General features: G+C 35.2%; 1 protein-coding gene across 2 annotated transcripts in view; it reads right to left on the bottom strand.

Moving 5' to 3' along the window:
- LOC138698084 (uncharacterized) overlaps nt 1–27,753 on the bottom strand; it is a 385,041-nt gene that overhangs the window by 325,084 nt on the left and 32,204 nt on the right. Inside the window, exon 2 of one of the 2 annotated variants that reach the window (XM_069823786.1) lies at nt 24,027–24,130. The exons of the other annotated variant lie outside the window; for it this stretch is intronic. The gene's annotated coding sequence lies outside the window, so the exon portion shown is untranslated. The remainder of the gene's footprint in view (nt 1–24,026; nt 24,131–27,753) is intronic. 2 annotated transcript variants of the gene reach the window in all.

A 27,753-nucleotide genomic window follows, 5' to 3' on the forward strand; every position in this document is an offset into this window, starting at 1 on the left:
ACAATACGAAATGTACAAGCGCACAATAACACATCCACAACACATAGGCCTACTTAATACACAATTACAGTTCAATACCCATACATTATTCGAATCATAATACATGATACACAAGCAACCACCCCCACCATAAGAGCAACACACCCCCAGCCCTACAACTAACGAATGTAAATGCCGGAAATCAAGATCAGCTGGAACAGCAGTAGTTCGTAGGACACTGAAGATGACGCCGCACCGGTGTGGAAACGGGGAACCGTCTAAGATACATAACCTGTTTTAAATTTTAACACTTTTAACGATTTCTGCTAATATAGTTTCAAGAAAATAATTAAGGTTGTCGTAGAAAAAACTGGGAAAGTAAAAGCAAGAAGAGGAGTGAAAAAAGATGAGTCCACAGCGAACGCGGCATTCAGTAAGAGTGTATTGTAGGTGTTCGATGGACAGAGAAGAGAATGACTGACGCGCAGCCAGGATTGCCAGCCAATAAAGTTAGAATGTCGTACCAATCTTGAAGTGAATTTGAATTTAAGGGACTGGTCACTACGACCCATCACTGAGACCGTATTAAATCTACAGCCCTCACCTCAAGGTAGGCTCGTTCCCCAACCCACAGCTGCTGGTCACACCAAGGTTCGCTGTGTACTCAGGTTTCGAGCAGATCAGCTCCCCCATGCGTCGCCAGCCGGCGTTCGGGGAATGCTAAGAAATGATGAAATGGAGAAATGATGTAAAAGTCTGATATGGGAAAACGGGAGAATCCCAAGAAAAACCCCAACTGCGATCTTTTCGGCCACAATGGTCACTGTGAACCATCAATCTTTAAACATAATCGTATTTTACATGTTTTTATGAAACATATTTGCCTTAGTTAACAATCACTGGTTTAGATTAGATATATAATAATAATAATGGTTTATCTTAACTGGCAGAGTTAAGACCATTCAGCCTTCTCTTCCACTCAAACAGTATGATACAAAATTACTACATTGCTATGAACAGAACATAATTAATACAATACACTACAATATAATACATAATTAATATAATACAATGATAATTCTTTTTATCTTCACAACACCAATAAAATAATTATGTAATAATAATAATACTAATAATAATAATAATAATAATAATAATAATAATAATAATAATAATAGTCATATCTAAATTAAATTAAATTATTAATCTCTATCACAATTATAACTTCAATTTGACTGCGCCCGTAAGAAATCGTTTAGCCTTTTCTTGAAAGTGGTTATTGTCTGGCAGCCCCTAATCTTCTGAGATAGAGAATTCCATTCACGGGGGACTGAGACAGCAAAAGAGGACGAATAGTGGGATGTTCTGTGGGCAGGAATTGCTAGGATTTGGCTCTCCTGTGACCTGATGTTTATATTGTGATTGGAGGATAAGTAGTTAAACAGGGAACGAAGATAATTTGGAATAGAAGTGTGGAAAACTCGAAACAAAAAAAGATAGCAAAAGAGAACCGAAGTGCTCTACGGTTATTAAGTCACAGCCAGGATAAAGATTTGAACGAGGGTGTAACATGGCCAAATTTGTGAGCACTGCTGATGAATCTGAACACATATTGTGCACACGCTGCAGCTTGTTCGAAAGTTCAGTTGTCAAGTCTGTAAGTATTACGTCGCAATAGTCAAACAGTGGTAATACGAGGGTTTGCACTAAAGTCTGTTTTAATTCTGGCGGAAGGAAGTTTCTGAATGGGTTAAGAGAATGCATGGTATAGCAAATTCTCTTGGATATTTCCTTTACTTGGCATTCCCATTTCCTCTATTTGGCATATGGGTGCTCAGAGGCATTTTAAATTACAAACTTCGGTGTGCCACATATTGAAAAACGTTGAAAGACGCTGGTTTAGCAGATCAGTGATTCTTTGCTATTATGCAGTCAATAGCATTACGGATGAGTGAATTTCATATCATTAGTAGGAGAGTCATAATACCTTACTTTTATTCATAAAAACAGTGGAGTAAGTTCATAGTTCCACCATTCAACATTCTTTCCAGGGTCGTAGATACCAGTTTCATACTGAAACAACCAAAAGTAAGGAAAACAAACCTAGACACGAAGAAATGGTCATTCCGACTAATTAAACTCCAGAATTGGTAAGAGTCCAGCAACAACCTTGATAGCCCAGGGACTTGGTTTGATGACACTCGCGTGATGTTATGAAGAGAATCCGGGTCGAACACCATTCTTGCTCTTACTACGAAGTAGGACGTATGACTTGGGAACCAGTCTACTCCCGTCATCAGCGTCCCAATAGGAGACCACCTCAACGCGCGCTGAATACGAGATCTCGTTAATGAAGAGTGTGAAGGAATATGCAGTCATAACAAAGTCGTTGTTATGCAAACCCTTCCATGCAAGTATTACATGGTGAAAGCAAGGGTTTCTCACACTGGGCGGAAGCATCAGCTACATATAAAGTGACTTCACAATCCACGATGTACTCTTTGTTTCCTGCCATCGTACGATGATCAAATGCTTTGTCCAACTAGAATTACCATCAACGTTGTTATTATGGTTATTATGAGCACTAACACTTCCACGTATACAAACACTAAGCTGCTGCATCATTACCATCATCAATACCGATGTCATCAACATCGTTACTATAGTGGTAATCATCAATTACCACTATCTTCATGACAGCATTGTCAATACCATCCTAGGAGTTCCTAACCGGTATGTCGCTCAGCCCCATGGAATGTGTCGCGAAATTTTTAAATTTAAACATAAATTTTATGCCATCCAGAAAGTCTCTTTACAACGCTTTTATTTACAACGAAGTCTTTGATATGGTACATTTTATTTTGAGACAGACTTTACCAGTGAAACGCGAACACCTGCAACAATGCTTTCGAATGAAAGTGAACACTGCAATAATGCTTAGTAATTCGTTTATTCTTCCCACTTAGTAATAAACAGACTATAGAATCATCAGAACATTCATCATCATCAGTTTCATATATACGTGTGAGCGGGTGATAGAGCGACTATTTTATCAAAAGTGCTTCATTTAGATCTTATCATGAACAAATTTTTTTTATTCGAAAAAGACAATCTGAATCAAATTCTGGGTTAGATGACAGTAGTGCTAATTCAAATAAAGTGAACGAAATTTCCCAAAACGTCTGCGGTTTGTAAATATAGTGATGAATACTTGCAATATGGCTTTACGTGGCGTGGAGATGAATATGAACAAAATCCCGAGTGTCTCATATGCGGAAATGTTTTGTCAAATCAGTCGAGTGCCGAATAAACTAAAAAGATATTTAGAATTGCCGTTTTCAACGTTATACTTGTGTCCATCAGCATTTTCTACCATGAAAATAGTGAAAACTAAACTAAGGAACAGACTGTTGCATCTTGAACATGATTTACGTGTTGGCCTATCAACCATAAGGTCATGTATAGAGAAACTCTATGCAACCCACTAAGCGCAGACTTCGCATTAATTGAAATAGGCGAGTTTTCAAAACGATAATAAAAATCTTTTATTGGACATCCAGCATAGATAGGTTGGGATTTTTGGCACATACTTTTTCTAATGCCACTCAAGTTGCTGCTTTTTTTTTTTTTTTTTTTTTTTTTTTAAGATTGCGTGTCAACACCGACCTATCTACATCACTGGATGTCCGACACTACAAAGAAGTTGTTATCAGTGCTTTTATCTGCCGGAACGCGCCTGAACGGTGTTCCGGCATCTTTTCCTTGCATTTTTCATCAAGAAACCGAAATATGTATGAATGACTATGTTCTTAATATCATCTTTCTTTGAATTCCGCTTAGACCTTCAAGGTCTTAGTTGGAAGAAAAGGAGCTTAAAAACGACAAAATTCCCATGCAATCTCCTCGTCCGCTATAAAATATCCTATACAGAGTTCCACCATCTTTTTCTCCAGAAGAAAAGCATAGGTTGTTATTATTATATTACTATTAATAAAAACAAATGTGTCGCGATATAGTGGGCGTTCAGTAAAGTGTGTCGTCAGTCAAAAAAGGTTGGGAACCACTGCTGTACGTCATTGTCGTCACTAGGGCTCGAATTCTATAATCTAAAACTATGGAAATGTGCATACACTTATGCCCGAAAAAAAAACTAAAATATGACATAAAACTTGGTAATTTGACCCAAAAAATTAATATGAATTAAATATTGTCCAATTGTCACCATTTACAAAACTATCTTTTTTGAATATTAACTCCTTGTATTGGCCATATCCGACTGTTATCTCTGTAAAAATAAGTAAGAGAAGAAAAAGAGGGATGAAAAAGTCTGGTTGTCCTCTGCGTGACTAATTCTTTTACAGTTATGTTAACAGGGTCACTGGTCGCTTATAATTACTACCTGGCAATAACGGGTTGGAAACTCTTAAGCGTCACATGTTTGGGAGGAGTGAAGAGGGTGAAAACAAGACAGACCAGCAACAATCTGCCATATTTATAACATTTTTTTTCTTTGTACTTTGACAACTCAGTACTATAAAATAGCGAATCCAGAGAGTGCGTCGCCAGCCGGTGATCGCGGAATGCCATGGAATAGACATCGGACGGAATGATGTTGATGCCTTATGTAAGGAAACGGGAGAACTCTGAGAAAAATTTCAAATACAACCTTGTTTAGCACAAGAGTCAGAATGTATTTTCGATGAAAAACTCCTGACCGGAACTTGAACAAGACCGTCTACGTGACAAGTGATGCTCTAAACTACGCAGCCATTATTGGGTGTTGTTTTAAACTTTATTTCTGGTCACACTAAATCGATATACATAATTACATCACTCGGAAGACCTCCCCTGGTGTCCACTTGTCTGTTACTATGGCAACAACATAGAACAGTTCCATGAAAACGCATATAAAATAAAGGTAATATGTGTAACCAATGAGATAAGTTACGGTACACAGAATTACTAATTACACTTACCTGTGTAACTATCAATTACTACGAATCTATAGTGACAGCTAATTACCATTAAGCAAGACTCCTATCAGTCGCGTTGACCTCGTACAAGGGTACACGGCCAGGTCATTTAGCAGTCATGGTACCAACAGTAGCCCCTCGAACGTCCTCGTATTGTAAACACGATCCTTTCCTGACTAATTTTCGTACATAAATAATAAATTGTTTTCATCTAAAACATAAAAAAGGCCTTCTGTACGCTAACATACTGTAGATGTATTGTCTTGTTTTTTTCCTCTTTTGTCCTCACTCTTGAGGATTCTGAAGCAACAGTAGATATTCACAAACAGAATGACTTCTTGGTCATCTGCTCAGCAAAGGGAAAAAGCCACCGCTGAAGGAAAGTAACTTTTAGTACCACTATTTATATGGAGGGTTGATAGCAAAAACCGGACAAGTCCAAAAATTCAAATTTTGAGCGTAGTACAGTTCTCTTCACTTCATTTCAAGAGGAATCTATTGACATAACAAGTTTCTACAAAAACCGGATTTGGCAATTGAAATGAGTGTGTGAAAATGTAGCGTTTCCTCAAAAAGCAGACTAGTCCAACGTCTTTCTAGTCAAAGACGGACAAGTCACAAATTATCCGGTCCTTTTTAGAAAATATCATAAAAATGGCATTAGTATTGTCTTCTTTTGTTTCATCGCCATATTAGCTGTTATTGTCGGTGTTATTGGTTAAGTATTTCGTTTTGCAAATGAATGATCATCAAAATGAACCAGATCCAAATATGCAATGACCAAAGAAGAGGAAGAAAAAAGAAAATCAGAAACACAAAAGAAGAAATTCCAAAGTTAAAGGCCAAGAACATATAAATCATGTTGGGAAACTGATTCCAAGACGTGTGAAAACAGCTATAATAGTAGGCCTAATAATAATAATAATAATAATAATAATAATAATAATAATAATAATAATAATAATAATAGTAATAATAATAATAATAATAATAATAATAATAATAAATATTTTGAGCATAGTTTATTGTGTTGTTATTAGAATAATTATTTGTCGGTACTTGATATACCTGATGTGCCAAGAATTCAAAGACTGAATGACACAAAGTTAGAAAGAGAAAAATATAAGCATAACAATATTGGTTTTCTTGTTCAGGAAATCATTCCAACATTAAGTTTTTAATTTAATAAAACACCTATAAAGTATTTATTTGTCTGTTCGTACAGTTGACAATATGAATGAAACATGATTTCATATACTTTTTCTCAATTAATGTGTGTACATGTAAAATTTTCAGCAAAAAGTGGATATATCCAAATGTTTTTTTTCTTCAAGAAACCATATAAAATAGAACAGTGAAACTTTATACCAAATTCAGTAGCTATATGAGATACCTATGTAAAATGTGTCAGATTATTATTTATTTATTTTAATAGGTTATTTTACGACGCTTTATCAACACCTTAGGTTATTTAGCTTCTGCAAGAGATGAAGTGATAATGCCGGTGAAATGAGTCCGGGGTCCAGCACCGAAAGTTACCCAGCATTTGATCATACTGGGTTGAGGGAAAACCCCGGAAAAAACCTCAACCAGGTAATTTGTCCCGACCTAAAATCAAACCCGGGCCACCTGGTTTCGCGGCCAGACGCGATAACCCTTACTCCACAGGTGTAGACTCAGATTATTATATTGTATGAGAAACATAAGGGACAGGATTTTTTTTTTCGTTTTCTGAAAAAATTAATATTTTGGACTTGTCCGGCGAAGATTAAGTTCCTCGATCCACGTAGAATCAACTAGTTCAGGAATGTCTCTATTTTTCTATTATGAATTCTGATAAATATTTACGCAATTCAAAATACCTGGACAGAACTTTTTCTTGGCTTAACCAAAGGATATCGTAATGATAAGGAACATCGTCAAACTGAGAATTTATGTACGAAAATCTGGACAAGTTATAGACACAACTTGTAACTGACATGTAACGAGTCTGCGCCATTAGCAGCACACACTTTTGTTTGTACTTTATTCTGTAAATATAAATACAATGCTGTGAGGAAGAAGCTCTACAATACATCTTAATACGAATACACTTACTACTATTTAATGTCAATAAAAACAAACTAATTCGAATATATTATTCTGTAGATGAACTAATAATTTCAGACGTTCGACACTGCTTCTCTCTGTAACTAAATAATTTCCACAAACCAAACAAAGAGCATCACCTCCACTTTCATTACATAAGAAGCCAAGAGTCCAGTTAGCCTGAAACTTAAACGCACGACTTCTACCGTAATATTTACTGTACAACCCTTGTGTTCACCAGTGACTTGTACCTGCGTGCTTTACGTGCTTTGAACAGCGTATAGGGGCTGTGAGGCAATTTGCGCTCTCGTTGACATCACTGGTATATCGTATACGTCTAGATCGGATTTTCTATACCCCTGCTAGAGTTTAAGCTAAACCCTTTTCTTTCGCTTTTTCAACTTAATGAGTGGGATTACTGCGACGTGGTTCAGTAAAATGCCGAGTTTGCATCACGAACAACCAACACGTATAATCTAGGCAAAATTTAAACTCACAACACAGGCTTCCATAGGACTTCAAGGTTGTGCTTTAATAACCGCGGTTAACTTGTATTTATGAAGCATAGACATCTGCAATTTCATACTTGGTTTCCCCCAGCAATTTCAAGTGCAATTATATTAACAGAAAACACATTAGGGAAGATAATACTACATTCATAGTCACCTCAGATATTGTTCATAGTTAATATTAAGGTGAGAAAACATATTATTATAAACAGATATAAAATGTTCAAGGCTCAACTCTAACGCTGCTTAAAAGCTACTGTCTTGTGCTGAATCTCTTCTAAGACTCGAAAGCTTTTTTCATTGTTAATTTGGTGTCTTACTTTGTCTTAGATAGAGATCTGGAGACACGATGAAAGGGACTTCCAACGTGTAGTCCTCTAGTATCAATTTGAAAATAGCCAAATATCCAATTAGGATAAAGCAGTCATAAAAGGATGAAAACTCTTTGAAGAAAAATACAAAGTCTGCTTAATTTGTTTTATTATGAGTTTTTACATTCCCAATCGTAAAAATAAGTCGCAGGCAATTCTAATCGGGCAACAACGACTCTTACGCATTTCAGAAACCGCTATTATAAATTCTATAAAATTGAATGAAACTATTATCCCATTCAGTTCCTCTGTTAAATATCTAGGTGTGTACATGGACGAGGGCCTCAAGTGGAATATCCAGGTCACAAACACATGCAAGACCGTCTTCTCCATCCTTCATTAATTAAATCGCCTGAAAAAATTTTCTACCCTTTCAATTAAAAATAATTCTCATACAAACATTGGTGCTGCCACATTTTGACTATTGCGACATTCTACTAACAGATTTCAATTCTAACTTAGCCCAAAGATTGCAGCGCGTTCATAATGCCTGCATACGTTTCATTTGCAACATCCGCAAATACGACCACAATACTCCTTCCTTTGAAACACTCCAATGGGTAAGATTACAGGACAGAAGATATATCCATTCACTAATTTTCCTATGTCGCATCATCAATAATTCTTCGCCTAACTATCTCTCGGTGCGTTTTAATTTCTTGTCCTCTTATCACAGCATCGGTACTCGTTCTAAAAATGACCCTTTATTATCTATGCCTTGCCATGAAACAGCTCACTATTCTTCCTCTTTCACGGTATCAGCAATTCGTTTCTGGAACTCCCTATCCAGCTCCCTCAGGAACTGTCGAACGATATTGCAATTTAAAAGTGAATTGATTAAACACGTGACCAGTATTCAGGTTTAATTCTCCTCAGCCTCCTATAAAATTGAGTACCGGGTCTTTCCCGGGGGTAAAAGGCGGTCAGAGCTCTACCTCCATGCCCCCCAAGTGCCTTCATGGCATATTACGGGGATACCTTTACCTTTTTTTTACCGCTTGCATATTCATTGAGTATAACCTCCAGCCTTATATTGTTTTGTAATTATTATTTCGTATGTTCGCATTATTTTACTCGACTTGTGCTTGTATAACTATATACATTTTTATTAGTGTTCTTTAAATATTAGTCTGTAAAACTGTATCAGCTTCTTTTGTTTCTGGCGAAGTGGAAGAGAGGCCTGATGGCTTTAACTTCGCCAGAATAAATAAATAAATAAATATTATTATTATTATTATTATTATTATTATTATTATTATTATTAGTATTATAAAATCTGTTGTATAGGGAACTACATATAGGCCTACTTCTGAGAAAGAACAAAAAGAAATCAGAACTAAATACATCAATAAATTTCAGCATACGGTCATTCTACGTAAAGTCACATAACAGTGCTCATTGGTACAGCAGTACAATTTTCACAACACATGCTTCTCTTTGAAGTTTATTTTAATATACTATAACTTCAGTATAGGAGAAAGAAATGTCACAAAGCTGACATACAGGATCTTTCAAAAGTGATAGTAAAAAATTTAGACTTGAGAAATAAAAACGAAGAGAAGCACAAAAGTTCGTGTAAACATGAGTCCGCCAGTTAACCGTTTACGAGATAATCCCATTTCGTGCTGGTTGAAGCCCGCTGAATACTAGGCTAAGTATTAATTCCAACAAAAGCAGTGACAATTTTATTTAATTTATCACTCACGAGACAGTAAAATTCATAATTTTGGTTTCAACACTACAGAAATGTGAAACTTTTTGTTTGGACAACAGTACAGTCTATGGATAAACAAGGTACAGAACAGTATGAACATGTTAGTTAACTGAAGAATTTTCCAGCAGGTGTTCAAAATGCTGACCATGCACTTGAATGCATCTGTCTAGTCTTCTCCGCAAAGACCCAAGAATGCGCTCGAGCAATCCGGGTCATTCTTCATTTGCTGGAAAGCGTCTACAATTCGATGCTGCAATTCTTCATATGTGGTGATGTCTGTTGTGTAAACTAGACTTTTTGCATAAACCCATATACAAAAATTTATGGATGGGATGTGAAAATAAAGACAATTTAAAAAGTTTCAGTAAACATGAGTCCGCAAATTAACCGTTTACTAGATAAATGACTTTTTTTGCTGCTTGGGGCCGCCAGTAAACTGAGCACTTGGATACGGTAAAGTGGCAAAATTCATGCTTCGTCCGTATGCCGCACTCTCTCCATCCCATTCCTTCTAAGTGTAATCACCGGATTTAAATCCTTTGAAGAATCAATGTAGACCTAAAAGTTATTCTTTATGAGAGTGTAAATAGTACAAATAACGTATTCTAGCGTACATTGTGTAAATAATTTAAATTGTAAATAGGCTATTAGTGTAACTAAATGTTAAAGTGGTCCATGTTTTGTTCTGCCCAACTTGATTAAACAAGAGTCGCGTGCGCAGTCAGTCAAGTACTTCGTTTGCTAGATACACACACGTCTCCTACTTAAAAACTCCAGTAATACTTAATCTTGTAGCCTCATGGGACAAAGTACGGTCTCTGCTCATTACGTATTACACGAGTTTCGTAACAGTGCAGTTTTTGTACCATGCATGTTGCCAATGATGTTACAGACTAGTTTAATTTCATGAGGTGCACTGTTATTCAAAAGGTATGTTGTTGTTTAATTAACTGTCCGAAGACAGGTGTGAACCTCATATGTGACACCAATAAGGCATCATTCATGAGGTGACTAAACCAGGAGATAATGGATTAGGGTGGCATGTTAAAAGGTATGATTATTTAATTATACGGGAATTGACAAAAATAGGTTAGGCCCCATATTTGCTAATATTTCTTTTCCATGACTTCAATTTGAACATTTAAGAAACTGAACTTATTGTTGGGTTATCAATTGTTCTGTGTATATTATAATTAATTATAGTTAATTTTTGTTAGTATTCACATTCGTATTATTACTTAATAGTGCTATAATAGACTAATAATAATAATAATAATAATAATAATAATAATAATAATAATAATAATAGTAATAAATTATTACTCTTATTGCTAATAATATATAACACTTAGCTGTAACCTATTTTTGCTCATTCCAGTATACAGTATTATTATTATTATTATTATTATTATTATTATTATTATTATTATTATTATTATTATTATTATACAGTAGTTACTAATGTAATAATAGTAATGAATTACGTAAAACGTAAGGAAAAACAAGAGTTGATATTGTAAAATAAAAACATGTAAACTGCAATAATTATGACCCCTGATCACATAATTATATAACCAGATTGGCCATCCTCATGTTAAAAACGGTAACATGTGGAAGAGAAGCAACCACCAGGATCGCAACCTTCGATTTGAGAACGACCGCTAGATGGAAGTACAGTTGCCCCATGCAATTCAAGTCACTCTCTTCAATTATGATAGAACACAGTTTCCAGCTCTCGCTCACATCTGCTCCATGAAGTACACATCAGATGATATGATCAAGGGATGATAACAGTTCACAGCAATCCGATGAAGTGGTCATGGTATCAGGTGTTTTTATTTATTCACGGAGTTGTTATTAAAATTTGTTTAGATATTTTGTACTTGAAAGTTCGAGGATCGTAGTGTCCTAAATTTGAGATAATTGGATTGATGTTTTCACTAGTATGAAGGTAGAAAGTGCTGGCTGTCTGTTGAATCTCTTGTGTGATATAATGCAATTCAAATGAGAATTATAACGTGACTTCTTATGCAGTAGTTAGATGGCAGTACAGTGAAATTGATAAAAGTGATTGCCGTCAAAACCTATAAGGATGATCAATCTGTTATATGTGGCCTGGGGTATAACGAAATAAATGTCAGCATATTTACGTACTTAGTCAGCGAGATGCGTACCTATTGAGACAATCCAACGTACCCCGAGAATTGCGCGTACCATAGATTGAATACCACTAGTCTAGACGAAGAAGTAACTACACAATAGAATGATAGTATGTCGTTAAGTGGAGCTCATATTATTATAAGCTACTTTTTTTTAAGTATGTCATGAATCCGTATTTATCCGTCATACCAGATTCATTACTAGGAATTGCCTATATGGTTATTTTTAAGGGACCACTGTTGAGAGATGTGCCACACATGTACAGCAAAATCTGGTTTCAGCACTTCTATGAGTATATTTTACTTAGATGACACGGCAGTTCTTCATTGTAAAATTTCGTGGGAGATCGATAGACAGCACAGTCCGCAAGACTACAGACCGATTATTTAGTCCTGACAGCTTAGCGACGCGAAAGAGGGGAAGTAATAGGAGTAGTAGGGTGAGTTCCAGAGTAGAGATAAGGGCGAGCGGTCGGTAAAGGAATGCAGTACAGCTTAACTGTACTGGAAACAACGCTATACCGCATGCGTGACATCCGATCGCTCTGACTGCAGGCAACAGACATCCCTTGGCGTAACTTAATGGACTCGCCTGACCCAGACGCACGTTGTTGGCGACTGTCAGGACTAAATAATCGTACTGTACATATCATGGAACTTCTTTATATGCAGTTATGTACAGAATACAATAAAATTTATAATCAGAATGAAGACCGAATGGAAGAAGTTTGCCTAGTAGCATGGCAGCTTGCGATCACATACACAACATGATTGGTCGCCAATTCATCCAGATATGGTCATCTAGAATTTCTACACTCTGCTAATCTATAAAATATGCAACATGTCAAGTATCGCTTAGGAAGCGAGGGAGTTCACGGGATATTGTAAATACTGTCTGAAAGTAGGTCAGAACTTTGAAGAGTTGTTATGAAGAAAGTGACGAGTAAGCCCAACGACTGCATCAACGTAGAACAACATTACAACATATTATTATTGGTGCGTGTATTGATTTTGTGGGTTTTCAATTTGCCACACAGTTCTCCCTTTATTAAAGCTGACAGAATATAAAAATCGAATTACATATTCATGTATTCAGTTACCTGCTATATTTTAATTACATATCTCTCTATTGAATAATTTGTTTAAAACATAAACCTAGACAACAGTGCATCTGCATAAAGTACCCCTACACTATCTAATCATAAAATGCTATATGCTTTATATTTCAAAACCTCAAGTAATTTCAGTACGCTAATTTTTGTTTCTTCCAATCTTTTTAGCTAAACTGTAATATTTTGAATTCTTTCTGATTTGAAATCTATCTAAAACATAAAATTCAGGATTTACAGAACAATTATTTTACATGCTTGGACCTTCAGACAGTAAGAGATCTTTGGGTAGATCAAGACTTCGTTACAGAGATCGAGTACTACGATATCCTTAATAAGTTAAATCAGAGAAAATGAATATATGACACCGGATAGCCAAAGCATGTTGTGAGCTAGGCCAAAAACTTCTAGGTTCTACATGGCCATGGTTGTAATTATAATTCAAAATTTACTCTGTATATACAAACAGCAGTATGTAAATGTAAAAAACAAACTGGATAAGTTAATTGTACATATACCAGAGACCCGCTAGAATCCTAAATATTTCAAGTTAAATTGGCATGAAGAAAAACGATGTTAGCACCTTATCAAAACACGAAACATTTCTGCGGTGAAATATGGCACAAGTAGGCTAATAATTCTTCAAAACGGGCGCCAAAGCATGTTTATTATTATTATTATTATTATTATTATTATTATTATTATTATTATTATTATTATTATTATTATTATTATTATTATAACTGTAACACTATTAGAACATTTCTATTATTTGTTTTTATTTTATTACTGTGCTGGACTATAATTGGCCAACGGCTGTTGACCAGCATATAAATATCAATAAATAAATTATTGTTTTATCATCATAACCATTATTATTATTATTATTATTAACGCTCCTGGTATGGACTGGTCTACTGGATTTAATCTTAATGACATTCATTATTACTCTAAAATTAAATCAATGGATTTATATTCCTCGTCTTGCCTTCTTGGTTTAATTCAAATCAACTTAACTGTTTCTAGCAAAAATTTACTTGATTTGGTTTTCACTAATATCTATAATAATTCAGTTAAACTCGCTGACCACTCTCTAGTTCCTGAGGATAATTATCACCCATCTATATCAATTGATCTTGAACTAAATTTATCGTTACCTGCATATTATCATAATAATTGCAATAATAGTTCCTACTTAAATTATTCTCAAGGTGATTACCTGAATCTCTATTCTATTCTGAAAAATTATGATTGGAACAGTATTTATCAGATCACTGATGTAAATGCTGCCACTAATTCATTGTCTCAAGTTATAAATAATGCTATATCTCTGTCCGTCCCAGTCACATTTGTTAAAAAGTCACACTATCCTAAATGGTTTTCAAACAATTTACGTCAACTCATAAAGCAAAAAAATAAAGCGCATCTGAAATTTAAAAAATACAAAACCGATCATCATTATCAAATTTTTTCTAATCTTAGAAAACAAGTCAAAGCTATGATTAAATTGGACAAATTTAAATGGTTACAATCGATTGATGATAATTTAAAGAATGAACCAAATAAATTTTGGAAATACGTTGCGTCTTTTCGTAAAACTAATAATTATCCTACAGAATTATTAATAAATGGGGTTCACATCACGGATCAAATTGAAATTGTTAATGCATTTGCTAGTCAATTTAAATCTGTTCAACAAAATTATAACTCTAATTTCATTACTTACGTTTCTAATATTACTGACTGTTTGCCCCTACCTAAAATAACAATCGCTGATGTAACTAAAGCCATTAAAAAGATGAAGCCTAATAAATCTAAAGGTACTGATAACATTCCTAATTTTATAATTAAGGGATGCTCTGATATTCTCATACCTGTTTTAACTTATTTATTCAATCTTAGTTTAAAGACAGGAATTTATCCTTCACTAATTATAGACCTATTTCTATCCTGAACAATTTTTCTAAAATTTTTGAAAAAATTATACACAAACACATTTCATTTTATGTCAAAAATAAGATCAATTCAGCCCAACATGGTTTTACTAAAGGGAAATCTACAACTACTAATTTAGTTTCCTATCTCAATCTCATTATGCCTGTTGTCGAAACTCAAGGTCAAATTGACTCAATTTATTTTGATTTTAGCAATGCATTTGATGTTGTTCCTCACAAAATTTTATTAAACAAATTAAGTAATTTTGGTCTCTCCACGACCTACGTGAATTGGTTTGAAAACTATTTAACAGATAGACAACCTTGTGTTAGACTAGGTAATTCTCTCTCGGATCCATTTAGTAGTTTATGTGGAGTCCCTCAAGGGTCTACTTTGCGGCCTCTCTTATTTTTATTATTTATAAATGACATAAGTAAAAGAATAAGTTCTAGCTTTCTTTTATTTGCGGATGATCTCAAAATCTTTCTCAAGATTAGTAGTTTGGCTGATTGTCAAATTCTTCAAAAGGATATCAATTCAATTGCACTTTGGACTGTTGAAAACGGAATGAAAATTAATCAATCCAAAACTTTTGCTATTTCTTTCACACGTAAAACAACCTCCCAAAAATTTAATTATACTCTTAATAATGTCATAATTACTAGGAAAGATACTATTAGAGATCTTGGTGTCTTACTTGATTCTAAATTATATTTCCATGATCATGTGCAATATATTTATACCCATTCATTAAAAATGCTTGTTCTAATTAGATCTATAACTTATTCTTTTTCTACTCCTATGTGTTTATTAATTTTATACTATACATTGGTCAGATCCAAGCTTGAATATGCATCTGTTGTATGGAACTCTATTACTTCCACTGACTCGGCTAAGCTTGAGAATATTCAAAGAAAATTTATTTCTCTTTGTTCTTATAGATTTTTACCTAATTCTGATGATTATAAATATGAGATTAACTGCAAATATTTTAATTGCTGTAGTTTATTTGCCAGACGTCAAGATCTTGATTACTTATTTTTTTGTAGAGTTCTTAAGGGTGATATTGATTGTGAATCTTCCCTAAGCAATATCAGTCTTCGTATTCCTGCTAAGGGTTTAAGATATCATAAAATGTTTTACAATAGAAGTTCTAAATCTCTCTCTCCGGTCTGCAGATGTATAAAATATTCTAATTTGCATGGATCAAGCTTGGATCCATTTAATATGTAGTTTATATATTTTGAAGTTTTATATCAGTTTACATTTATATCTTTTGTTTAAATATGTATTTTAATATTATTCTCACTAACTTTTATATCATTTTGTTATTTATTAATTTACTTGATTCCATCCTTTCATTTTCAAATACAATTACTTTTATCTCACTACGCTATGTAGTTTAGTCATCCATTTTATCCCGTCCATTCATTGTCATTATTGTCGTTGTATTATAATCTTGTATATCTTTGTATTACTATTTTATATGATTCTATTCTTCATTTATGATTCCATTATTTCATTTGTAATTATAATTTTAATTAATTGCCATTAATTTAATTATTTCTTTGTACTTTTATTGTAAATTATTGCTAATGTTTTTGTTATATTGTTTGTGCTGAACTGTAATTGGCCTGTGGCTGTTGTACAGCACATTAATATAAGTAAATAAATAAATAAATTATTATTATTATTATTATTATTATTATTATTATTATTATTATTATTATAGCTGTAACACTATTAGAACATTTCTATTATTTGTTTTTATTTTATTACTATGTTGGACTATAATTGGCCAACGGCTGTTGACCAGCATATAAATATCAATAAATAAATTATTGTTTTATCATCATAACCCTTTTTATTATTGTTATTATTATTATTATTATTATTATTATTATTATTATTATTATTATTATTATTATTATTATTATTATTAAAACCTTATGAAACGTCGAAGTCCTCGTCTTATTTGTTCGAACCCCAGACATTCTACGACTTTAAGCCATGTCATCGTCTTACAGACACACAATGAAAAAATAATAACCCTGAAACTCCCGTGTACTCAAGACAAGGAATGAATTTCCAAACATATAATATACGGTAGGTATAGTAAAAATGCTTGAGGGTAAAGTTGTGTAACAGCTCTTGCATAGTGAATAAGAAAATATAAAATTTACAATATAATCTCCATTTCTTTATCCTCCATAAGCTTTTCAGCGACCAACTGAGATGTAAAAATAGTTTTAAAATGCTTGTAATTCAACACAAACTACACAAACAATATGAAATGCTTTCGAAAGAAGTATAATAAGGTGTGTTCAACTAAGAAGTTTTTCTGTCTTGCTCGCATGATTCAGATCTAGTTCCGCCCGGCAATAACTTCACCTCCGAACCGAGGCCCATCCATGCCTGACCTCGGCCTCGCCCCACATATCTCCGCCCAAAACTGACCTAATACCACGTGTGAAGCTGGACCACAGCCTGACTTCGACTCGAAGACTTGTGTTCCCAGATATTGTTCACATTGCATTGTATCAGTCTATAAATATAACGGATTCGAGTCGGCCTGGATAGCGCAGTCGGCATAGCGCTGGCCTTCTGTGCTCGAGATTGCTGGTTCGATACCGGCTCAGGTCGATGGCATTTAAGTGTGCTTAAATGCGACAGGTTCATGTTACTAGATTTATTGGCATGTAAAAGAACTCCTGCGGGATAAAATTCCGGCACACCGGCGACGCTGATATAATCTCGTCAATGGCGAGCGTCGTTAAATAAAGCATATATATATTTTTTTTTCTAACGGATTCGGGTTCAATTTTCTGTAAGGGAATTAAAATTTATCTTCCTTTTGGTCAAATTAAAATGAATATGAATAAATTGAGGAAAAACAACTGAAAGGATACGCGAGAAAGAGGATTTGGAGATGAGGAAAATAATCTATGTGAGCTACAAGCCGGTAGATAATTTGTTTCACTACGTTTGCAGGTAAAAAAAACTAAAAATGGACGTAACTTAATTTGGACCACATAAGGAGGATAAATGTCGTAAAACACGATCTGTAAAATTATTTTACAGTAGCAAGTTGTTAACCCTTTCGCTGTGTGTCTGCCTTATACAGAGTGTTTAAAAAATACGGGGCATAATTTCAGGTATGTATTTCCCACATGTAGACAATCAAAATAGTTCATTACAACATGTGTCCGGAAATGCTTCATTTCCGAGTTATGGCCTTCACAACATTGAAATTCACCGGAACGTTTTTCTTTCCGCAGGTCGTTGTCATTACAGAAGTTGTTCAAAATGTCCACCTCCTGCTTGAATACAGACCTCACATCGATGTCTCATTGACCTGCGAACACGATCCCAAACTCCAGGAATATTGCGTATGTCCTCAGAACATGCCACAATTCGATTCCGAAGGGATTCCAAATCAGGCACCGGAGACGAATAAACCAATGATTTTAAATGGCCTCACAAGTAGAAATCGAGAGGGTTCAGGTCAGGTGAGCGTGGAGGCCAAGCAATTGGGCCACCTCTACCTATCCATCGATCAGGAAACCTTCGATCCAAGTACCGCCGGCGAGCCGTGCAGGATCGCCATCATGCAAGAAGTGAATGTGTTGACGATTGATCAGCGGATTGTCTTCTAAAACATGAGGTATGGTGTTTTCCAGGAAGTTTGTGTACGCCTGCCCCGTAAGTCTGTTTACAAGTACATGGGGTCCAACTAATCGATCACCAATGATACCGGCCCACATGTTGAGGGAGAACCGCACCTGGTGATGAGATGGAACAGTTGCACGTGGGTTTTCATACGCCCATACATGCTGATTGTGGAAATTTGTTATGCCATCTCGTGTGAACTGTGCTTCATCTGTAAATAATACTAAGGCAGGAAAGTTCGGATTTACACCACACTGCTGCAAGAAACACTGACAGAACCTAACTCGTGCAGGGTAATCTGCTGGTGACAGGGCCTGTACATGTTGCAAATGATAAGGATACAATTGATACTCTTTCAACAGTCTCCAGACAGTCGTATGAGGAACACTGACTTGCAACGCTACCCTTCGTGTGCTGATAGAAGGAGTCATGTTCACAGCCTCCAGAATCTCCTCCTGTACTTCTGGATTTGTAGGTCTTGGTCGTTCCCTTCCCAAACCAGGAGAGTTAAATTTTCCATACTCGCACAGACGGTAATGGAGACGTACAAATGTCTTCCGATCTGGACATTGTCGTGTGGGTACCTCTCCTGGTACAAACGACGAGCCAGCGCAGCATTGCCGTCCGCCTTAACGTACATGAAGTGTATCTCTGCCAGCTCTTGATTTGAATACATGTCGCACAGTCTAACGCCTACACAACACTGAATGTAACCTTCGCCTCGGAATGAACTATCAGAGTGCCCTCTTAATGTCTCCTTTGACGGCAACGACCTGCGGAAAGAAAAACGTTCCGGTGAATTTCAATGTTGTGAAGGCCATAACTCGGAAATAAAGCATTTCCGGACACATGTTGTAATGAACTATTTTGATTGTCAACATGTGGGAAATACATACCTGAAATTATGCCCCGTACTTTTTAAACACCCTGTATTTGTCCTGTTGTCATAACCAGTGGTGTCCAGCCATACTGAGCCAATGATCAGGCATCCACATTGTTTTAGAATATCTAGGCTAAATTGAAAATCCTTCCAAGGATGAGAATAAAAAAAGACAAAAAATTCCAGACCTTCAATTAGGTAATGATGATTACCATATTTTGTATAGGACTCTTTATTATTATTATTATTATTATTATTATTATTATTATTATTATTATTATTGCTTTTCATTCAGTAGAAGAGAGAGATTATGATGATTGTTGATTTCATTGAGGGCAGGAAAATTAAAACAAGTGTCATTCGTATGCAGTAGCGCTTATTGAAATTGGTACGATTTTGTCTTTTTTTTTGGTTCATATCCATTGAATTTCTTCAACTAGAATGTTTTGTCCAATAGCAGCAATTGTCTCATGAGGTGATTCAATTGTACTTGATATGTATTGTCTGAGATATCTTAAACAGAGCGGTCGCCAGGAAAGAGACTATGCTCAGGTAAATACGAGTACAGTCGGCCTTTTATTGTAGATCGAAAGCTACTGCGAAGGAAATAGTGTGTACAGTAGTGGCAAAAAGCCGGACCGACCCTTGTAGCTGATTTCAGAATCACAGATTCAAATTTTGCTAGTCACGAAACACATCCATCTTGTATAATTAATTGTAACAATGAAATTTATTGCATTTGTTCGATTCTTACCTGTTTTGTTTCCTTCAGTGCCTCAAACTTACAGACGAAAAAACTTTGAGAGTTTTATTTTAATCTGGCATCAATATTAGATTTCTACCTCTATTCGGCAAAGATAACTGCGTATTTTACATTAAATAGCAGTCCATACCTCTGGCTTCACTATCCATATTGAAATTACCACGGTTTAACACAATACACAGCATAGGATTCTTTTGTATCAGCTACAAGAGTCGGTCCGATTTTTTTGCTACTACTGTACATTTTCCTCAATCGAACTTAGAAAGATTATATGTTGCGTAGTATGGACAAATAACATAGCCTAAGGTTACCAGACGTCCACGTTTTACAGCGACAGTCCTCGAATTTTGCTGTTTGTCCCTGGGATGTCCTCGGATTTAATAATTTGTCTCGAGATATCCCGGATTTTCAGTGTTAATTATTAATATGGTTCACATTACGTCAAGTATAACATCACACAACTATTTGAAAGTGCTGTTTTCACGAAGTGCATACATACGAGTGTTCGTTCATGTTTCTATAATTTTGCTGTACTCGCCGGTTTTTTATCTTTTTTGGTCTACTCCCTGATGCCTTTGTTCAAATCTATGAAAAGAAGGAATTTGCTGAAAATTTAGGATAGAGAGAATACCTGCTTAAAATTTTCACTTTTTTTTTTCAAATATCAATAGTTTAGATAGTGTAGAGTAAATATTTTTAATATGTAAATAGATTGAGTATTTAAATTCTTTAAGTGTGTAAAAACAATACACAGTTTGTGAATGACAAACTAACTGAAATATGTATATATACTGTACAGTAAGGTCTGAAAGTCTTGTCGCCCCACCCCCTTGTTTGTATGTTGATGTGCATCCATTTTGAACATGTCATAGCAGATGTGTGACAATGGTTGATACTTTACGTTCCAGCTTGTTTAGTGATCAGTACATCAGTATGGGCACCATCATTGTCGCGGCACAAAATGATGCGGCGCCATGTCCTGTGTGAAATTTTCCGCAGCAAAAGTGGTGTGATTTCCCTTTGGGGAATAATTAAGCAGCATCGAAACATCGATACCAGACAATTGAAGATTTGAAGCAAGCTGTCAGGGAGGCATTCAGGGAAATCACACCGCCTTTGCTGCGGAAAATTTTACACAGGACATGGCGCCACATCATTTTGTGCCGCGACAATAATGGTGCCATACAGATGTGCTGGATCACTAAACAAGCTGGAACGTAAAGTATCAACCATTGTCACACACCTGCTATGACATGTTCAAAATGGATGCATATCAACATACAAACACAGTCTAGTAGGAGACAGTCACGAAGCTCGAGTTTGGAACAATTGACTGTGCCGGTACTATGTTCCATTGTCTGTAATGAGACGATATTAGCGATCCTAGTGGTTAGCAACTATCTATGAATGCATATTTACTACGTATTGAGCTTCGTGACTGTATATACTAGACTGTGATACAAATAACGGAGGGGACAAGACTTTCGGACCTTAATGTAGGCCTATATAGGATATATATCCGTCCCGGAAATACAGCATATATATATATATATATATATATATATATATATATATGTGTGTGTATATGTATTTATATATGTACATATACATATATATGTTTGCAATTCACGTATATTGTTTTTACACACTTGAAGAATTAAAATACTGTCCCCGGAAATAATATTAAAAAATTCTGGTAACCTTAACATAGGCCAAAGGAATTACAAGGTTAAAGCATTAATAATATAAGCTATCCTACAACCGACATCCATTCAGTACTGTTCACTTTAGTTCGTAGCAATACAGTACACATTAGAACAGCGAATCTTCATCTATGATACATAATTATATTACGAAAAAATTGTACAAAAAGTGCCGAGCTATATTTACAGCGGGTATACCAATGAATTAAATCTGTAATGTCCTTGGCGAGATTTATTGCCGAGAGCTTACGCGCTGACTCACCGCTAAACGGACTGCTACTTGCCCATGCAACTTTTCGGAAGACGCCGTACTAAAGGAAACCTGTTTGCAGGCATACACACGTTGTGGCTATATTGGTGATTTGGCTGTGATTGTGACTTACTATTTATACTACTACTACTACTACTACTACTACTACTACTACTGTCCACACCTTTGGAGTAACGGTTAGCGCGTCTGACCGCAAACCGATGGCCCGGGTTTGAATCCCGATCGGGGCAAGTTACCTGTTTGAGGTTTTTCCGGAGTTTTCCCTCAACCCAATACGAGCAAATGCTGGGTAACTTTCGGTGCTGGGCCGCGGACAGATTTCGACATCTGTCCCCGGAAATTCAGACTCTAAATAACCTGAGATGTTGATACAGCGTCGTAAAATAACAGAATAAAAAATCTACTAATACTACTACTACTACTACTACTACTACTACTACCGCCACCACGATTACTAAGATTTTAAAAATCACTGAGGATAGGGTGACCAGATTCAGATCGATAAAGAAGAGGACACAAAGTTTCAAAAAGGAGGACATTGTTCGAAAAAAGAGGACAGAAATATGTAGTAGGCTACTTTGATTTAGGTTTAGGCCTACATTATACTTTAAATTACGTCAATATACAGTACAGATTTAGGCTTATATCATACTTAAAAGTATGTTAATATCTATTTTATTACAAAATAATTATAATAAAACTTAATAATAATGATTTCACAGTTAGCTACATATGAAAATCAAGGAAACTATAATTATTAAAGAAGAGAGAAAGTATCTATTTATATTTAGGCTTAGGCATATATTTTATTTAAAATTATGTCAATATTTATTTTATTATAGCATACTTATGATAAAACTTAATAATATAAAAAGATTTTACAGTTAGTTACATATGAAAACCAAGGTAACTATAATTGAAGGGTTCAGAACCATAGTGGGCCATGCGCCATTTACTAAAACCGTAGAAAACAAGGGTTAAAATGATGTTATTGCCATAATTAATGGAAACATATAGCAAGTAACATAAAGTATACACATTAAAACTAAATGATATGTCAATCTTCATTAAACTATGGTATTCACTTAACTTTAACCCTGGCTTTCTCCGTTTTTAATAAATGGCACTTGGCCCACTATGGCTCTGAACCCTTCAATTATTATCAAAAGGAGGAGCAAAGAAAGTTATGAATGTTAGCAAAGAGGATATTCCGTCGATGCTGCTGCCACCTACTGGAAAATTACTTGAAAAAGGCGTCAAATCAGTTAGTTTCAAAACATCAGGCATAAAAGTAACGAAAAGGAGGACATTTCTTGATTTTTTTTTTCAAATCCACCCGGACCCCAGACAAAGGCCTAAAAAGGAGGATATGTCCGGACAAAAGAGGACGTCTGGTCACCCTAACTGAGGATATTGCTGCTGAACAGATCCCACACGAGTATTAGTTATTCCTTCATATTCAGTGAGCATAGCGCAAGGCCAACTCTACTTAATACAGAAAACAGAAAACAAAGGGTTCACATACCCGGTTTTAATCGAAGTAGGACAAATCTCCACTCCGCTATCGGGAATCGAACTCGTATATGCTGGATTTATCTCCAAAGCGGAAGACAGCTCCTAAAATTATGTTTTGTATACATGTACTTATTGTTTCAAAACCTGTTGCTAATAATTGTTCAAGGTGAAGCATGTACTCGAACTTGCTTAGGTAGGTTGGTGGGTTGTGCGGTTTTGCAGTAGTAGCTATAACTCACGATGCAGTATAAAAGACCTTGAATTAGATAATCTACACGGAGAGTGGAAACTTATTCTGATCTCACATTCGCCAGAACCTTCCAGGAAGAAACGCGTACTTCTGTATTCAACATACTAACGAAATGAATATCAAGAATGCAGGACCAACCTGTTTCATGAATTCTAATGTAACTGCACCGGACGTAACTGTTGGCAGGAATAGTTAATGGAAACTAGGCTCTCCCTCATCTTCAGGACATTTACCCTGAGACTCTGCCAACAAAAAGATCTGTATAAGGTTAAAAGGACACTCAACCTTCGTCATATTAAAACACCGATTTTTTAAAAACTCTTTACATATAGGCTAATCAAGTTTGTAAAATACAATACGACAACATCAACTGAAATAAAATTCGAAGGTGATAGTTCGCTAAGAAAAAGAAATTGAGTTGTTTACCCATGCATAGTTTCTTTGCAATATAAATAACAGTTACAGCTTAATAATAGTGTTTTTGTGTGCATATATGTAATAATAATTACAGTATATTGAGATGGAGACGGTCATCTTCCGTCTATTACTGTTATTAAGCTTAGATACAGTAATTTGTAGAATAGCGCTCAATTAAACGACAGTGGTAGATGAATGACATTCATTGAATGTATTGTTTTTATGGGATTATCTTTTAAAATAACTTTATACAAAAAGATCTTCTCAACGCAGTGGGTTATACCTATCTCCTTTCAGGATTTACCCATCTCATGCCAGTCTATCAATATCCCTACTTCGCTTCGGATTGTCTATAAATTTCAATTTCGGAATGCAAAAGTTTTTCGTTCTTTATAGACGGCGGAGCCCTAGTATTTCACATTGTTTTTATCGAAGACCTTTGTTAGTCATCAGTACAAAACAACAGAACTTTAGAATCATCTATATTGCCAGAGTATGCCTTTGTTTACAAAATAATCAATGGTTTGTTTCATTTGAATTTTCTGCTGAGCTTTCGCCTTACGTCCCGCTCCTTGCACATGCTGCTTCAGGTGGCACTTTCTTTCATGCGAAATCTAAAAAGTGTAGAAGTTAACCAAATTAAAATCATAAATGTTGTAATGCCGTATTTCTATCACAAACTGCGATTATTTGGGTCAAATAACCAAAATCTCAATGACTTGTAAATACTTTAATTATCTTGATTTAAAAGCTGAAAATGTAGTTGTCTTTAAAAGAATTTCACTATTTACACTATTATAAAGAATGAAGGCTTACAGCCTTACACGGTCAAACATTACTTACACTATTGTACATAATTTAGAAAAAAATGTAGGCTGTGGGCCATAATATTAATAAATAAAATATGCAATAGGCCTAATTTGCATATGCTTAATAGCGTAAATAATGTTTGATCACTGTACGCCTACATTCTTTACTGAAGTGTAAATAGTAAAAATAGCGAATTATATTGTACATAGTGTAAATAATGTAAACTGTAAATATTAGTGTAATAGTGGCCCACGTTCTGTTTTGCCCCACTTTACGAGACAAATGTCGCGTGAGCTGTCAGTCAAGTACCTTCGCTTGCTAGAAGCACGTGAGTCGTCCACTTAAAAATTTCAGTAATACTTAATCTTGTAGACTTCTGGGACAAAGTACGGTCCCTAGTGATTACACTTTAGTTTCAACGGAAGTACTCCGCTCCCCGAATATAATGCCGCTATTTATACAGCGGATTTTGATATAGGCCTACTAAATATCTTAATTGCCTGACACTGCCATAAAAAATTCCTTCTCAAGTAGGTTTTTTACGTATAAGTGTAATAAAAAAAAACACTCCCTATGTTCCAAAATATGGTATAGAAAGATGTCGTTTATTCCGTTGTTAAAGTTCTCAGTAATATAATGTAACTTTAATATATCATCTGGATATTTATTTGTTTCATAAATTAACATAAGAAAAACTAGTATATCGTCGTTGTTCCTGCAATAACTCCTATGTGACATATTTATCGATTTTCAGATTTTTGCTCTATTAAATAACTTAAATAGTGATACAGCAAATAATAAAATCTCCTATATGTAATTAAATTTCTTTCTTTCGAAAATGTAAGAATTCACAGTTACTATGTACGGCTGCCAATGTGTTTTTTCTTCCTACTGAAAAATTTTATATTTTGCACATAGGAGTTATTGCAGGAACAACGACGATATAAAGTACATTTCATTCAGTCTGATGTTAAATAATAAAATAAAAAAGCATTGTTTTGAGAGAGGCAAATTAACATAACTGCAATAAATTATAACTCGTTTTCATAAGACTGTTGTGCCTTAGATGTTCTATTCAAAATTGACTGGGTTGGTATTACATTTTCTGCAACAGGAACATCAGAGCAGGTGGCCATTTGATTCCCGTCCATAATGAACTATTTAAATATAGTAGTTTGATGTACTACAGAAGAGTAGAAACAATCACAACTGCACTGTCTGACAGTCCTTTCACTACTGAACAAAATACCACACTGTGAAACATTTCGTACGCGCATGCGCAATAATCAAACTTGTTTTGTTTGTTACTATACCATATTTTGGAACGGAGGGAGTACTGAGTGGAATCACGGAATACAGTTTGGCTTTTCGAGAGCTGCATTTAGGCATACTTTGCTTATTGTACGCCCTATATATACGCGATGATTGTCCAATCCGACAGGTGGCTTGAGTGGAATTCGTGAATCCAACGCCGACAGGTGGGCCATTCTGCCTCATCTCCCTAATAGAGCCAGGTCCCATCTACAGACAAGTAACCTGATAAGTTTCAGGAGCTTGGAGCCCCAAGCCCTTCCTATCTCAGCATCGGAAATTCGCACAACCCCCAAGATTTCATCCCAGTCTATTTTTACTACAGCAGATGATAGATGAAATTAGGGGATGGAGAGTGTCGGTGGAATAATAGAGGAAAACGAGAGTACCCCGAGAAAACCCCTTCGCAACGTCTGCCTTGTCCACCACAAATTTCATTACTACCTGCCCAGGAATCGAAACCAGTCCTCCTAGATGAAAGACCCGCGCGCCACAGACGCGGCGATGATTGAACTCACTTGCTGATCTATTCGGCTATAGTTCTGATCTGAACGAGAAAATTAGTAGGCATCGATTATAGAGCGGTTGTTTTAGACTGCGAGTCTTCAAAAACCTCGTGATGTAGTAAAATCTATCTAGGCTGGACACCTATGGTTCCACTAAAATTTGTCCAACTTAGAAAGGTGTCCAACATAGAAGGAAACTTTTTACATAACAAGAAGACCTGCAATGGTAAAATATGACAAATTAACTATGCCTATTTATATATTAATTAACATTCCTGTGTGATTCCACTTTTGTATACCCGAAGAAAGATATGCGTCAAACAATTCTGAATAGTCAATCTCAATAAAGCAACAAGTTGTGTATGAACATGATTCCAAGTTTATGCATATTTATTTAAGGTATTCATGACTCTTTAAATGAGTCGAAATTTTGGGTTTTTCAATTTTGGTATTTTCTGATTCCTTGTTATTTCTATTTTACAAATATAGCCTACACAGTTCACATATGATATCTTGCTTCAATTCCTCATTATTAGCATTTTTCTAACCGGAAGCAGTCATTCCTTCAACCAGAAACTGCTGTCTGCAAGTGCACGTTTGTCATTTTCAGGTTTTTTCTGTGACAAATAAGTTAAATTTGGAGCTATTTGTTTAAAATTACTATTTCTTCCACTATAAAATTACAATGTTCTTTACCTATTCAAAGTGTGTTTCTCGTTTTCTCATTTACTGATATTTATGCATTTGTTTAATTTCCAAAAATAATAACACCCATCAAATAGCATCTTAAGTGACTATGTCATATGTCAAATTAAAGGAAA

Source organism: Periplaneta americana, chromosome 4, assembly GCF_040183065.1.
Source record: "Periplaneta americana isolate PAMFEO1 chromosome 4, P.americana_PAMFEO1_priV1, whole genome shotgun sequence".
NCBI classification, from domain to species: Eukaryota; Metazoa; Arthropoda; class Insecta; order Blattodea; family Blattidae; genus Periplaneta; species Periplaneta americana.